At 36.8% G+C, this 15,271-nt stretch overlaps 1 non-coding gene across 1 annotated transcript; it reads right to left on the minus strand.

Annotated features, from left to right (window-relative positions):
• Positions 1–13,640: 13,640 nt before the first annotated feature.
• LOC127116620 (small nucleolar RNA R71) lies at positions 13,641–13,747 on the minus strand. Its single transcript, XR_007801432.1, has one exon. It is a non-coding gene; the product is annotated as a small nucleolar RNA R71 (small nucleolar RNA).
• Between the last annotated feature and the right edge of the window lie 1,524 nt (positions 13,748–15,271).

Consider the following 15,271-nt stretch of genomic DNA (forward strand, 5'->3'; position numbering starts at 1 on the left):
TTAATCCATTTTAATTGTTACAAATTCATTTCATTTTATTTCAATCTTCAAAAAATCAAAACAAATTGAAATATGCTCCAAAAATTATGAGGTTTTTTTGCATTGTGTCACATTTTCTGTCTATTATTTTTTGATCATTTTTCCATAAATTGTGCTTGGCTGGAAAATATTTTGTGCTAGGGTTTGTCAACATGTATGCATTTTGTACCTTGCCTTGCCATATCATTTGTGAAATGCTGAGCTTTTATCCAATGAATCTGAAATTTTACATGTTGAAACTAGACTCTTGGCTTGAAATTATGGAGTTGATTTGGTATTTTTATCATGTGTCATTGCTGTTTATGATCATGTTAAGGTAGGTGTGACAATTTGTGTCACACCTTTGCTTGTTCATCTTATGTGATGTGTTTTCCTTGCCAAATGAATTCCAATTGTTCTGATTTTTTGCATGATGCATATTATGGATGTTGTGAATGAACATGAATTTTCTTGGAATTATTTGATTGATTTCTGCATTAATTGAGATTTTTCATTCTGGTTGGTCACATTTGAGCTTTTAAATTGCTTTGAACTTCAATTGATCATGAAATACTTTTGGTATAGGATATTGATGTGAGACCTTTTGGATTGTTTTAAGATGTGTTTGAAGTTGATTCATGTTAATTTTCAGCTTCTGTTTCAAATTTTTTCTCCATCTTTGACCCTAGGCTTTGACCTAGTGGTTGGTTGCTTATGTTTGAGCTTTGGTTTCAGGTTGAACATCCAAGTTCCATAGTTGTTGATGCTCCATCATTTGAGCATTGGTGTTTGCCTTAGATTACTAATCCTTGTGTGTTTTGTAGGTTGATGTTGACTCATTTCAGTTTGACCTTTGGCTTGCACATTGTGAACCTTATCTGTTTGTCTGATATTAACTGTTGGTTGTTTGTCTGTATAGTTGTACTGATTTGTTTGATGTTTCCACAGGTACATTAGTTGCTTAAGTTCACTTTGAAATTGCTTTTTCTTGGTTGCTTAACCACTTAGGTATAACCTCTCTTCTTCATGTAGTCTGGAAGACCTGTCCTGTTATGTGGACAGGCACCTGTCTGAAGTCCTCCTTAAGAGGCAATACTTGTGATTGTTTATCTTTTGTGCCAAGCAGGAAAAGTCCTCTTATGAGGCAATTGGTAGATAAAAGAGATGTGTAATCCATCTCCTACTATTCAATGTGTCATCCCTTTGCTCACATAACATGTTGATGCATTATGGATATTAACCCAAGATCTTATAGAGTCTACTTGTGGAGAAGAGTTCCAACTTTCTGAACTCCCACACTTTCCATTATTCAAAGCTCTCCCAGGCCAGGGATAAGAGCTATGAGGCACACCCCTCATCTCCTTTTCATCTGCTTCACCCTAACTCTTAATGTTAGGGTTAAGAGCACAACATACCCCATTCCAGTTGACTTTAAAGTCTAACCTTGTTTGAGCCTAATTGCTTGTATATAGTGTGTGCTAACTGACTTGTTGGTCTGATTGTTTGATTCATCTGTGCATATTTTCTTGAGTGTGCCTTTGTGCATTTATCATCATCATTTGTATATCATTCCATAAACTTTTCTTTATAGCATTTTACTTTGTCCATGGAGGAGACAAGCATAAGACCATTGATTGGCAGTTGTATCCTATGATGTGGTAGGAGACTAGTATAAGTCCATTGATTGGCATCTGGTATCCTTGTTATTTTGTTTTGTGAGACTAGTATAAGTCCATTGATTGGCATCTGGTATCCATGTTTTGTTTTAGGAGATTGGTGTAAATCCATTTATTGGTATCCGGTATCCGTCTTTGTTTGGGAGATTGGTATAAGTCCATTTATTGGCATCTGATATCCATGTTTGTTTTAGGAGATTGGTGTAAATCCATTGATTGGTATCCGGTATCCATCTTTGTTTGTGAGATTGGTGTAAGTCCATTGATTGGCATCCGGTATCCATTCGTTTTGCTTATTTGCTTGTTGCCTATTCCAAAGGAATCACTTGAATCATCTACATATGATTTCAAGAGGTGAACCTCTAAGAAGTTTTACTTCCTCACCCTCCCATCCTTTTATTTCTTTAAACCTCCATTTGCATGTTAACCCAAAACCAAAAATATTGTGCAAACATTCTCATCTCTTTTCAAATTAGAAACCTAGGCTTTAGGCCTTTGATTTTTCAAAACTCCATTTCATAATACTTCTTTGAATTGAATTCTAATCATACCTTGACCATCTTTTGTGAATAAATCTTAATTGGTTAATCCAACTCATTCAATTGTTTTGTGGCTTTGTCCATTCTTGATAAGTTTTCATACATTAGCCATAGGTTTGATTTATCCTAGTTGGTTTATGTTAATCTCACCTTTTTGTCCTTAGTGATTGAATTGTAAGACTTCCTTTCTTATTATAGGGTTAACCCCTCACTAGCAAGTTGAAGCTTTTCTCACATGGTGGACTTGTTGTATGTATAAGGTTGAGTTTTCTCCCGTGGATAACGTAAGACCTTAGGGCTTTTGTTTTAAAATGAACCCACTCATATTTTGGAAATCTTTTAGCCGAACTACGGCGTTTTGATCCTTACCTTTCATGGAAGGTACGTAGGCAACGGGTTCATCCGTTCAAACACAAAAATAATAACTTGTATATTCTTTTCTCATCCCTTCAATCCATGTTTGCACAATAAATATTTCATAAACAAATAACATTTCGTACAACAAGTGTGAAAAGGGCTCCCTAGGAGTACCTAGGACGTTTTGGGTGCCTAACACCTTCCCATTGCGTAATTAACCCCTTACCCAGATTCTCTGATCTTTTCATTAGTTTTCTATGTGTAAAACTTCTTAGGCTTTTGTTCGCTTTTTAGCCATTCCTTTGGATAAATAAAAGTGCGGTGGCGACTCGATTCTTTGTATGCTTTGCTTTTGGTTTAATCAATAAATCATAAAGTGACGAATACACCGCTACACTGAGTAGTCAGAAGAGGAAGAAGCTTCCCAAAACGAGCCTTGAAACCCAAAGGATCTAATACATAGGATGTCAAATTCCTTAGTTCTTTTAAGTTTGGTTGTTTGAAGCTGTACTTCTTTGTATTTCTTCTTTGTCTTTCCATGTCTAAAAATTTGCAAATGAACCTCTTAATTTCCTTGAAGATTTTCTTATTATTTTGATGATATGAATGCAAATGGATGCATGAATGCATGATTGCAACAATCACACTCAAGGATCAAGCAAAGCACACCAAACAAAGGTCATGGGATGGACCATATTATCCTTAATATCAATCATCCATTTTGGTGGATTATGGTTTACACCTTATCCACACCCAAGTTCCATTGATATTAAGGATACATGAACTGATCAACCATGAATCAAGGGTTTGTTGCAAGTCACGAGCATGGAGTCTCGGTTTAAGAACCACCCAAAGGGAGTGTACTAGGGTTTAACCTGCCAAACATGTTCTACAAGAGGTTCCCATAGTCATCATCCCATCTTTAGGATATTATCGGAGAAACGACTACTCGTATTCCAAAAATATTCTCAAGAAAGACTCTTATGAGTGTAGTATCGCGTAACAATCGTATCAAATCTAACACTTGAACGACCTTCACACTACATCCTAAGAATAGGCCAAGAGGGGCTTGGTAAACTAAGGTCCTTGGCTTCTAAGGTCTATATTGGAAAGAGTAATGTCTAACCACAACTACTTGTGTGACATTATTGATCCCAACATGACCTCCACCAAGTGAATGGGCTTGCAAGTCAACTTGCTAAGGAATAACTCCACACGAGTCAACAAGACTACGCCATTCTCCTATCCTAAGTGCACCCGAGTCCGGGTATAGAACTCATCTCACAAAGATCACCAAGCATACAAGGAGTTAATATTCAAGCAATTCAATCATTACATACAATACAGTAATCCCAAATTGCACAAAAATATGTCACAAAACAATATACAACACAATACAACAAAATATGAAAAGTAGGCACAACCCACTGGGCAAATATTTATCCCCAGCAGAGTCGCCACTTTTCTGTAGCGGGGTATTCGTTACCATTAGAGATATTGACTAAATCCAAGGTAAACCATACAAGTCGAGTCGCCACCGCACTTCTATTTATCCAAAGGAATGGTTAGAAAGCGAACAAAAACCTAAAAGTTTTATCAAATAAAAAACTAGTAAAAATGTCAGAGATCTGGGTAACGGGGTTGGTTATACAATGGGAAGGTTTTAAGCACCCAAAACATCCTAGGTACTCCTAGGGAGCCCTTTTCATATTTGTTGTAAGGTTGGTATTTTGTGAAAATTTATTTGTGCAAACAATGATTGAAGAGATGAGAAGAGAATATACAAGTTTATTTACATTTTTTGTTTGGATGGATAAACCCATTGCCTTGTACCATCTTAAAAAAAAAATTGAGATCAAAAGCATAAGGCTTAGGTTTCTAATGTTTGAAAACAAGTGTTAAATGTTTGCACAAAAAGTTTTGGCTTGGGTTAGAGTGGAGAGAGGAAGAAGAATGGCTAAAGTCCTAAGCATGCAAGAGTTAAGGAATAAGAAGTAAAACCACAAATGGAGTTCCTCTCTTAAGATCATATTGATGATCCAAGTAGCTCCCATCCTTTGGAATAAGCAATCACATAAGCATAAACTCAAGCAATCAACAATCAAATGAACTCTTGGAAAGCTCCTTAAGGTATTTTAGATCCCTCCCTCGTAGAAGCTCATGGTAAAGGTTCCTCAATTTGAATCAAGTTGGAATCCCTAGCACAAGAACACACACATTAAAAGGGTCTAGCAAACAAAAAGGAATGGACAAGAAGAGTTTAGAAATTGGTCCTTTCATGGTCATCTTTCAACATTAAGCATTCTAAAGGCCTAATGCCTAGTTGCTCTTTGACTTTTATAGCACTCTAAAGGCCCAATTCCTAGTTGCTCTTTGACTCGAAATTTTCATAGGGGAAATCCTAAAGTCTAAGTCCATTTGTCCATTTCTTTGTATTGTGGTTAACAACAATCAAACAAAACACAAGCACAAATGATATATACACAATTATGTGCTCAAGTGAGCAAAAGGCAAATTGCATTAACATAAACATGTGCTCAAGTGAGCAAAGAAAAAAGCAAATGAATAATATGTACAAGAGTAGTAAATTGCATAAAAGTAAAGTGCAAAAGTAAATGTTAATGGTTAATAGTTAGTAGTTAGTGTGTCATAAGGCAAATTTAGCGCCATGTTAAGCAATCATAATTGGACTTATGTAGAAGTCACAACTATCTGAGGCCGGTCAATAATAATGTAGGCAACAACACAAGTTAGAAGTCTTGATTAGTGAACCAAGTTCCAACAACTTGCCATGCCAAAAAAAGAAGAGAAATGATCTTGTATTGGTTTAAGTCTTTTGTATGATTAAGCAAGCAATCTATCCTTAATACAAAGCCATTCACTAGATCATTTGATCAAGATGAATTAGATTTGGATTGAGGAAGATTAAACCTTCATAATCAATACTAACTTACCAACCTTTAACTCATTGATCAAAAGAAAAGAAGAAGAAGAAGAAGAAGGAGATGGATAATGGAAATGGAAATGAAGAGAATAAAGAGCATTAAATGAAATAGAATGTACCAATTAACAAGTGTTGACCAATGACATTGAGGATCATGGTCAAACAATCAAAAACAGAAGTGAGATGAAGATTGGAAGTCAAGAAATGAACAAAATATTATAGGCATTTTTAATATTCAAAATAAACTTGAATTAAAATATTAAAGAAAGGTCAAACTTCAAAATCACTTCAAATCAACTTTGAAAAGTCCAAGTGATTTATCCCAATTCCAACAAGGTCAAACAAAGTTTGACAAAAAATTTCAGCATTTTTAAAAGTCAGAAACTATTTTTAATCAATTAAAAATGAATAAAAATAACCTAATTGAATTAAAATCTCATATAAATCTTAAATCAATTAAAAAATTGATGAGAATATTTTTCATAGATCCATCATCATTCAAATAGGTTGAGAAAATATTTTTGTATTTTTTGAATATCAAAAACTATTTAAAATGAATTAAAAATAACCAGAAAAGAGAAAAATCACAAAAAATATCAAATGATGAAATAAAAAATATTAAAAATCATTTTTAGAAACTAGAATTAAAAAGAGAAATAATGCAATTGGTCCCATATTTTTTGGATAAAAAATGAGGGAGTTATGAATTTTTGAAGTTAAATGAAATAAAAGAAATAAAATGGAAATTAAGAAAATCAAAAAAAAGGAGAGGCGTCTGATCAAGCCTCATTAATTGACGTGGCTGATCAAACACTCCACATGTGCACGCTCATGGTGATCCAGAGTCAAAGGCGAAATACAATGCATTATTGAAAGTCATAAGAATGGAAGGCTATGATTAGATATGGGAAACACATCCAATGGTCCAGATTTGATCTGGAAAAGAGACGGTGGCCAGCGCCACCGTCTTCTCCGGTGAGCTCCGGCGAGGGCAAAAAAAACACAGAGGTTTAAATGCTCACCAAAATGGACGATCTAGGCATCAATCGAAAGAGGAAGTGATGTACATCACTCCTATACCACTCACTTCCACTCTAGATTCCTATTAAGAGAGAAATCAGAGATGGAAGCTTGATGGTGTTCATCATGAACTTGCTTGATTTTGAAAATTGAGCATACAACAATGATGCCTCTATAGAGAGGACTTCAGACAACACAATCTCAAGGCCAACAGATCAAAGAATAAGGAGTTTCGAAGAAAAAACCAGTTGATGAACACCTTTGAATTGTGAAGCTTTGAGTCACTTTCCTTGCTTCCTTCTGCCAAACAGAAATCAATGTACTAGATGATGAAGGTTTAGGAACTTTAGATCTGAAGATTCAACCAAATTCAATTGAATTTCAGATCTGAAATTTTGAAGAAATATGAACTTAGTTCCTTTGGTAGGGGTGGGAATTGATTTTTGCAGAGCTTTAGGCGCCTTTAGGTTAGTTTATGATGAAGCATAACACATGTATTTATAGCTGGAATTGGCTGAACAAGTGAGTTTTCTCGTGTGCATGGCAAGTGGATTTTCCTTGCATGGGCTTGTGTGATCATGTGGAAGGCCCAAACTCAATTGTATTTGCATGCTGATGACCAAACAACTTGGAATGGACGTGTAGTTTGCAAGGCAATGGCTTGTGTATGAAGTTTCAACATGAATTCCATAATTGTGCCTAAAACTTCGTCTCTTCGAAAATGTCAATTAGAAAATCCAAACATAAGCATGTGGGTAATGGTTGGAAAGGTATTCACATAAGGAACAAATGTTATGTTGAGCAACAACTCATTTAAAGTGTGGAAATTTATGAAAACAGGCCATGAAGTTCATAGTGTAAAACATGCCTTTGAGAATTTTATCAAATTAGACCAAATTCAAGCCCTTATGTTTTGATGATGCAAGCCTTAAATGAAAAACCCTCAAACATCAAAGTTGTAGATCTTTTCAATACAATCAAGACGGACTTAAATGTTGCATCATTTGGAGTTTTGATGAAGAAGTTATGGGCACTTGAAGTTGGACTTTTTTGCCTTTCAATGCATTTGGTCCAAAGTAACCTATAATGTTTTGCATTATCATATGTATTTATTTTGAGATTTTGAAACTTTGTTCAACATAACATTTGAATTAGACACAATAAGCTTTCCAATGCATTTGATCCCACCTCAAAATCATAAAAAATGAATGAGTTATGTTCTTGGGAAGTTGACCCAAAATTAGGGTTTTAGTCAAAGTGACCTATAATGTCTTGGAATGGGAGATGACCTTCCAAGCTTCAAATCAATTTTTTATGAACATGAAAGTTGTCCATATTGTCATTAAGAACATTTTTCCTTTTGGGATCATCTCCATTTGACCAACACATAAAAAGTTAGGTGTCAGTGCATTTCAAAATAATTAGATGAATTGACTGATCAACTTCTCAAATCCACAACTCATATCTTGATGAATTGATGATTGAGGACACTCAAATAAGCTCAAATATGCATGAAATGATGAATTAGAGAACTTCCGTTGATTGTATTTGACCATGGGCTGAGGTTGCTTCATGAGGAAGGCACACTAGGTACACATATGAATTAGGGCTCTTTAGGACACAAACTTCAAACCCTTTTACTTGCTTTAATCAAAATGATGAATTGAGATGCTAGGGAGGCATATTTGATGGATGAGAGCTTTAGGAACCATTTCCATGCTTGCCTTCATCTTCTCTTGGCCATATCTTTGCACCAATGACATCCCAGAAGCTTTGGACCTTGTGATTGCTCAAGCTACAAATAAAAGATGTTAGTGACATATTTTTGTGCTTTTGGTTGGCAAATAAAATGAGAAAAGAAATAATATACAATTCAAGTATGCTTAGTGATCTCAAACCACTCACAAGAAATCCCATCTAAAGGTAAAAGGAACCAAGATGCTTATGATCCTTGAGGCTTTGCAAATGCAATGTTATGATGCCATGAGGGATCTTAGGGTCAAAATTGGGGTCTTAGAAGAGGAACATTAGAGAATTCACCACAACTATCAATAATCTTCAAACTGCTCAAAGAAGGATCATACAAAACTATATCATCATTAGTGAGAGACATAAGTATCTACGACCACCTTAGACATTGTTTGTTCTCCACAAAAGCAGGTGTCTGAGGCAAGTGCGAAATAAACCACTTGTACAGAAGAGGAATCCAACAGACAATCGTTCCACCACCTTTAGAATTCCTTAGATGCAAAGAGAAATACACATCACCCAACAAAGTAGGCACAAGATTCCCATTCAAGAAAAGTCTAATGGCGTTAACATCAACAAAACCATCAATGTTAGGGAATAAAGATGATCCATAAATGAGCAACAGAAAGATAGCTTCAAAAGCGTCCACACTACCAGCTTGACCAAAAGAAGTAGCTTCCTCGATGAGGAAATCAGATGGCAACCCAAATAACCCTCCTTTCTTCACCCAATGAGCCTCTATCTCGGACTTCTTCAAGTGAAGAGCTTCAACAATAAGATTAGATCGGGGAATCTCCTCCAATCCACTAAAAGGAACTCTACTAGAAACAGGTATCCCCAAAAGATGAGAATACTCCTCCAAGGTTGGAATAAGCTGAAAATCTGGGAAAGTGAAACAACGGTAGAGAGGATCATAGAACTGCACTAGCACACTCAGAAGTCCTTCAACCACATTAGCAGAAAAGATAGACAGAAGCTTCCCATGACGTTGTTTGAAGTCCAAGGGATCTAATATAAAAGATGCTAGCTTCCTTAACTCTTTCAAATCTGGGCATCTGAAGCTGTACTTCTTAGTGTTCCTTCGTCCACAATCCATGGTCTGAAAATATTTGCAAATGATACCTCAGTTCCTTGAAATTTTCGTGTGATGAATGTTATGATGTGCATGAATGAATGAATGTAACAATCACAAATAAGGGATCACACACAAGGCAAACAAAGGTCAAGGGATGAATCAAGTCATTGTGAAGATCAATCATTCATTTTTATGGATTATGGTTTACACCTTATCAACACCCAAGTTCCATTGATATTGACAAGACCTGATTGGATCAACCAAGAATCAAGGGTTTGTTGCAAGTCACGAGCATGGGGTCTGGGTAAGAACCATCCCAAAGGAATGAACTAAGGATAAAACATGTAGATCATGTTCTAAAAACTTCCCAGAGTCCTAATTCCATTTATCGGATATTATAGGTTAAGATGACTGACTCATCGACCCATAATATTCTCAAGAGAAACTCATCTGAGTGTAGTATCGCGTAACAACTATTATCAAGTCTACACTTGAACAGTTTCCGCACTACGTCCTAAATAGGCCAAGAGGGGGTAAATGTTCTACGGTCCTCAGCTTCTCAGACCCAAATTAGAGATAGTAATGCCTAACCATAAATACTTATGTGACACTTCCAAATCCAAAAGAGTCTCCACTAAGAAGATGGGTCTCAAGCCAACTTGTTAAGGACTACTCCATACAAGTCGAACATGACTATATCATCCTCCTATCTTAATTGCACTCAAGTTCGGGTTAGAACTTATCTCACCACTCAGAGATCACCAAGCATAACAAGCAGATTATATCACACACACACACACACACATATATATATATATATATATATATATATATATATATATATATATATATATATATATATATATATATATATATATATATATATATATATATATATATATATATATATATACAAACATCAAATACATACAATTATATACACAAAAAGTAGGCTAAACCCACTGTAGTCTACTCCCGAGCAGAGCCGCCACTTAATTTCTGTAGCGGTAAATTCATGATCATCAAGCTATGGATAAGCTAGAGATCAAATAACAAGAGTCGCCATCGCGCTTTTATTATTTCCAAGGGAAAAGGTAAAAAGTATGAACAAAACCCAAAAAGTAAGAAGTTTTCAAATCAAAACTAATAAAAAGTCAGAGATTACAGGTAAGGGGGTTGGTTACACAGAGGGAAGGTGTTAGCACCCAAAGTGTCCTAGGTACTCCTAGGGAGCCCTTTTTGTGTGCATATGAACTTGGTATAAAGGCGACCACAGAGGGGATACAAACGTCAAGCTAGGATCAGGCAACTCCACTAGGGATGGACTATAGGCGACCAACTAGGGATAGTCTCCTGAGAAGCAAACCTACCGGGGATGAGCTGTAAGCCAATCTGCTGGGGATAACTATAAGCATTTCCGGAGGAACTGTCCTGGCTGAGGGAATCGGGAACGAATCATATGTCAACACGTGCCATGCTGGGGATGAAAAAGGGGAACAAACCCTTCACCAACTGCTCTAGGAAACTATTGATGAGGAGATATTTGAAAGATAGCTTTGCAGGGAACACATGCTTACTCCTGCTGAGGACTTCTACTCATGCTGGGAATTTCTGCTCACTGGGGAAAAATAAACTTCCTCGTGAATAGATAGGATATCAACTTTTATCAATCTATAAGGGATTTTAGGTCAGTCCACATAAGGAATGACAACCATATATTTGATAAAACACAAATTCTAGTTCTTGATATAGAGGTATACACATCTCTACAAGATCGTGGCCAAAACTTCAGACTCTCTGGGGAGTTGAGGATGCATCACTCTCTTCTGCGCTTGATGACACTGAAATTCACCTACTTTCAACTCCGATTTCGCATGCATTTTAGTGGTTTTGTTGTTATGTTGTTATGTTATTACTATGTCTCTCTTTGTTTTCATGTTTTCAGTCTAATCAAAGCCCCGATCGAGAAAAGGAGTGAAAATGAGCTAAAAAGACTAAAATTCAGCACTTTGCACTTGTGGCTCCCACTGTGGCTGGCGCCATGGGTCCATCCATGACGTGTCACAGCTCAACTTCCCTCAACTGCCACGTTCCCCACTATCTCAACTTGGGCGCCACAATTTGCCCTTGTGGTGGGCGCCGTGGGGTTGTGGCAGGTGCCACAAGATGAAAACTTTTCCCTCCCAATTTCAAACTGAAGGGCATCCTTGTCATTTCCATTATTTTCCTTGCCTATAAATACAGTCTCTTTTTCATTTGTTTAATCATCCAAACTTAGAACAAACTTAGTTTCACTTCAGTATTGGAGTGTTGCCACAATTATGTAATCAAGTCTTGTTGCAAACTTAGCAAACTGAAGGGCATCCTTCAGTATTTTAAAAGTGGTAATCGCTTCGCATTGGAGTGTTGCCACAATAATGTAATCAAATCTGTGATCGAGTCTGTAATCGAGTTTGGAGCACATTGGAAGGAAGTTAATCCTGCCGCCATTTTCATTTTTGTTTCATATTTTATTCAACCCTCCGATTGGAGCAGGTTTCTATAGCTTTACCTTTATCTACTTTATTTTCCCGCATTGTCTTTACTTTATTTATTTTCCCGCACTGTCTTTACTTTATTTATTTCTTGCACTCACACTACTTTTATTTATTTCCCGCACTCGCACTACTTTTATTTACTTTCCGCACTCGCACTACTTTTATTTAATTTCCGCACTCGCACTACTTTCATTTATTTCTCGCACTCCCACTACTTTTATTTATTTCTCGCACTCGCACTACTTTCATTTATTTCTCGCACTCGCACTACTTTTATTTATTTCTCGCACTTGCACTACTTTTATTTATTTCTCGCACTCGCACTACTTTCATTTACTTTTTGCACTCGCACTACTTTTATTTAAATTAAAATGCACCTTTACTTTACCATGTCTAACTAAATCTATAAAGGTTAGAATGTAAGGATCGTAATTGAACCGATAATCCGTACAATTGTTCGTAGAAACACCTAAGGGCTATTTTGACTTTCAACTTAAGTTTTCCCGCACTTAATTTCCGTTGGGTAAGATCGAAAGTTGTTCAACGTCCTTTTAAACTTAGTTGTTTTTAACTATTTCAAAAACAGCGAAAGCACTTTGTTTAGTTCATTAGGAGTTTTTAACTTAAGAATAAAAGTGATTTTAAAACTATTTTCGGATGCGTTTATAAGTTTAGAGTCTGGTTCGTAAGAACCTCTTTTGGTTAAGAAATCTAGGTTGAAATACTTTTCAACTTAGTCAAGATACTATATTTCTTAAAAATAGGTTTACTACTCTAACGCAATGCGCGCCTTTTTATAAGTGACAATAAGAGGGTTTGATTAGGGAGTACAACTCGGTTCTGAATACGCGAAAGCGACAGTTCCTGTTAAATTGGTTCTTTTCAAAGTAGGAAACACTGCCCATAAGTAGTTCTATAAGAAAGTACTTGGATTATTAATTGATTATGTGAATTACATTCGAGCATGTCTTTATCAATTGAACTTTATTCAATACTTTACCTTTCATTGCACACTCTTAAAAACCCTATTTTGATTACCTTAGATAAACACTATAACAATAAATAACGATAGATTGACACTTGGTCTCTGTGGATTCGACAATCTTTTATATTACTCTGACGCGTTCGTATACTTGCGAAAAACACACATCAAATTTTTGGCGCCGTTGCCGGGGATCAATTTCGTCAAATTTCGTACCCTGTTGTTATATCGTTTAGACTTAGGTTATTACCTGCCGGTCAATGCAAAGAACTCGCAGCACCGGAAGCTTAGTATACCATCTAGCGGAACCTGAATGTTACGCTCGCGCACGTTTATTCTTCCATAGAATTAGGAGAGCTATGGCCGAAGATCAAAACAAAAGACCTCTTAAAGATTTCGCCCAACCATCCAACGAAGAACCTAGTTCTAGTATAGTAAACCCAACCATCCCAGCTAATAATTTCGAACTTAAACCATCCCTGTTGCAACTAGTGCAACAGAGACAATTCGCAGGTCTCGCTACTGAGAACCCAAACCAACATTTAAAAATCTTTCTCCAATTAGCAGACACTTTTAAAACCAATGGAGCTTCTCCTGAGGCAATCCGTTTAAGATTATTCCCTTTTTCCCTTAGAGATAAAGCCCTATCATGGTTAGATTCCCTTCCACCCAATTCCATTACGACTTGGGATAACCTTAGAAAAGTATTCCTTGCTAGATATTTTCCCCCAAGTAAGACCGTCGTTCTTCGAAACCATATAACTAGATTTACCCAAAACCAAGGAGAATCGATGTTCGAAGCTTGGGTGAGATATAAAGAGCTGTTGAGAGCATGCCCACATCATGGTATAGAAAATTGGTTAATCATTCAAACCTTCTATAATGGACTTCAATATAACACTAAGATGACCATCGATGCTGCCGCAGGCGGTGCGTTGATGAACAAACCTTATCCTGAAGCTAGTGCCCTCATTGAAGATATGGCTCAAAACCATCAATCATGGGGAGTCGAACGAGCGACAGTTGAGAAGAAGGAAGTCCAAGGAGGAGTACATGAACTAAGCTCTATAGACATGATGCAAGCTAAAATGGACGCATTAGCCCTCAAGGTCAAGCATACGTGCATAAACTTGAATACTGCAGCCGCAGTTTCGTCGGATTGTGGGATATATGGAACCAAAGGGCACCAATCTGCAGAATGCAGTCTATTAAACGAAACCCACTCTGAGCAAGTGAACTACACCTAATGGAACCCATATTCGAATACTTATAACCCTCGATGGAGGAATCACCCGAACATCTCCTATAAGAACAATAACCCTATCCAAAATAACGCACCTCCGAGACAACCGGGTTACCATGCCCCAAGATCAAATCAACCTATACAACCTGTGCCACCAAAGCCGAGCCTTGAGAAAATTATGGAAAATTTTATCACTGCTGAAACCCAACAAAATAAAGAGTTCATGAACCCGAACATTCATGTTAATGAACTGATTACCCAGTTAGGAACCAAGGTTGACCAAATAGTTACTCATACCAAGATGCTTGAAACCCAGATATCTTAGGTAGCTTTAAACCAAGCCCCCCAGACCACACTTGGAGGACAGTTCCCTGGACAACCTCAACAGAATCCGAGAGGCCAAGCCAATGCCATTACCCTACGAAGTGGGAACGCTTATGATGAGCCACCAAACCCAAGATTGAGTGAACCCAAAACATCTAAGGAATATACCGAAACCACAAACGAAATAAAGGAACCAGAGGAATCTGAAAACCAGGAAGGTCAAGAAAAAGGAGAAAAACCTAAAGATAAAACTTACGTACCACCCCCGCCTTATAAACCACCTATACCATATCCGCAAAGACTCAAACAAACCCAGATTAATAACCAATATCAGAAATTTATTAAAGTTATAGAAAAACTTCACGTAGAAATCCCTTTCACAGAAGCCATCACCCAAATACCTTCTTATGCAAAGTTTCTCAAAGACATCCTTACCAACAAACGTAGACTCGATGATCCGAAGCCCTTGGAATGCAATTCTATTTCCGAGAATAAGTTAGCCAAAAAGGATAAAGATCCTGGAAATTTCTCCATTCCTTGTCTTTTGGGAAGTCATGTCATCGAAAAAGCTTTTCTAGACTTAGGAGCTAGTGTGAGCTTAATGCCTCTAGCAGTTTGTGAGAGGTTAAACTTAGGAGAATTACAGCCTACTAAGATGTCACTTCAGTTAGCCGATAGATCTGTTAAGTATCCGATAGGCATTCTAGAAGATGTCCCTGTTAGGATAGGTCGGTTATTTATCCCTACTGATTTTGTTGTCATGGATCTCAAAGAGGATAATGATATACCAATCCTTCTAGGTAGACC

The sequence above is a fragment of the Lathyrus oleraceus genome, chromosome 1 (genome assembly GCF_024323335.1).
Source record: "Lathyrus oleraceus cultivar Zhongwan6 chromosome 1, CAAS_Psat_ZW6_1.0, whole genome shotgun sequence".
Taxonomy (NCBI): Eukaryota; Viridiplantae; Streptophyta; class Magnoliopsida; order Fabales; family Fabaceae; genus Lathyrus; species Lathyrus oleraceus.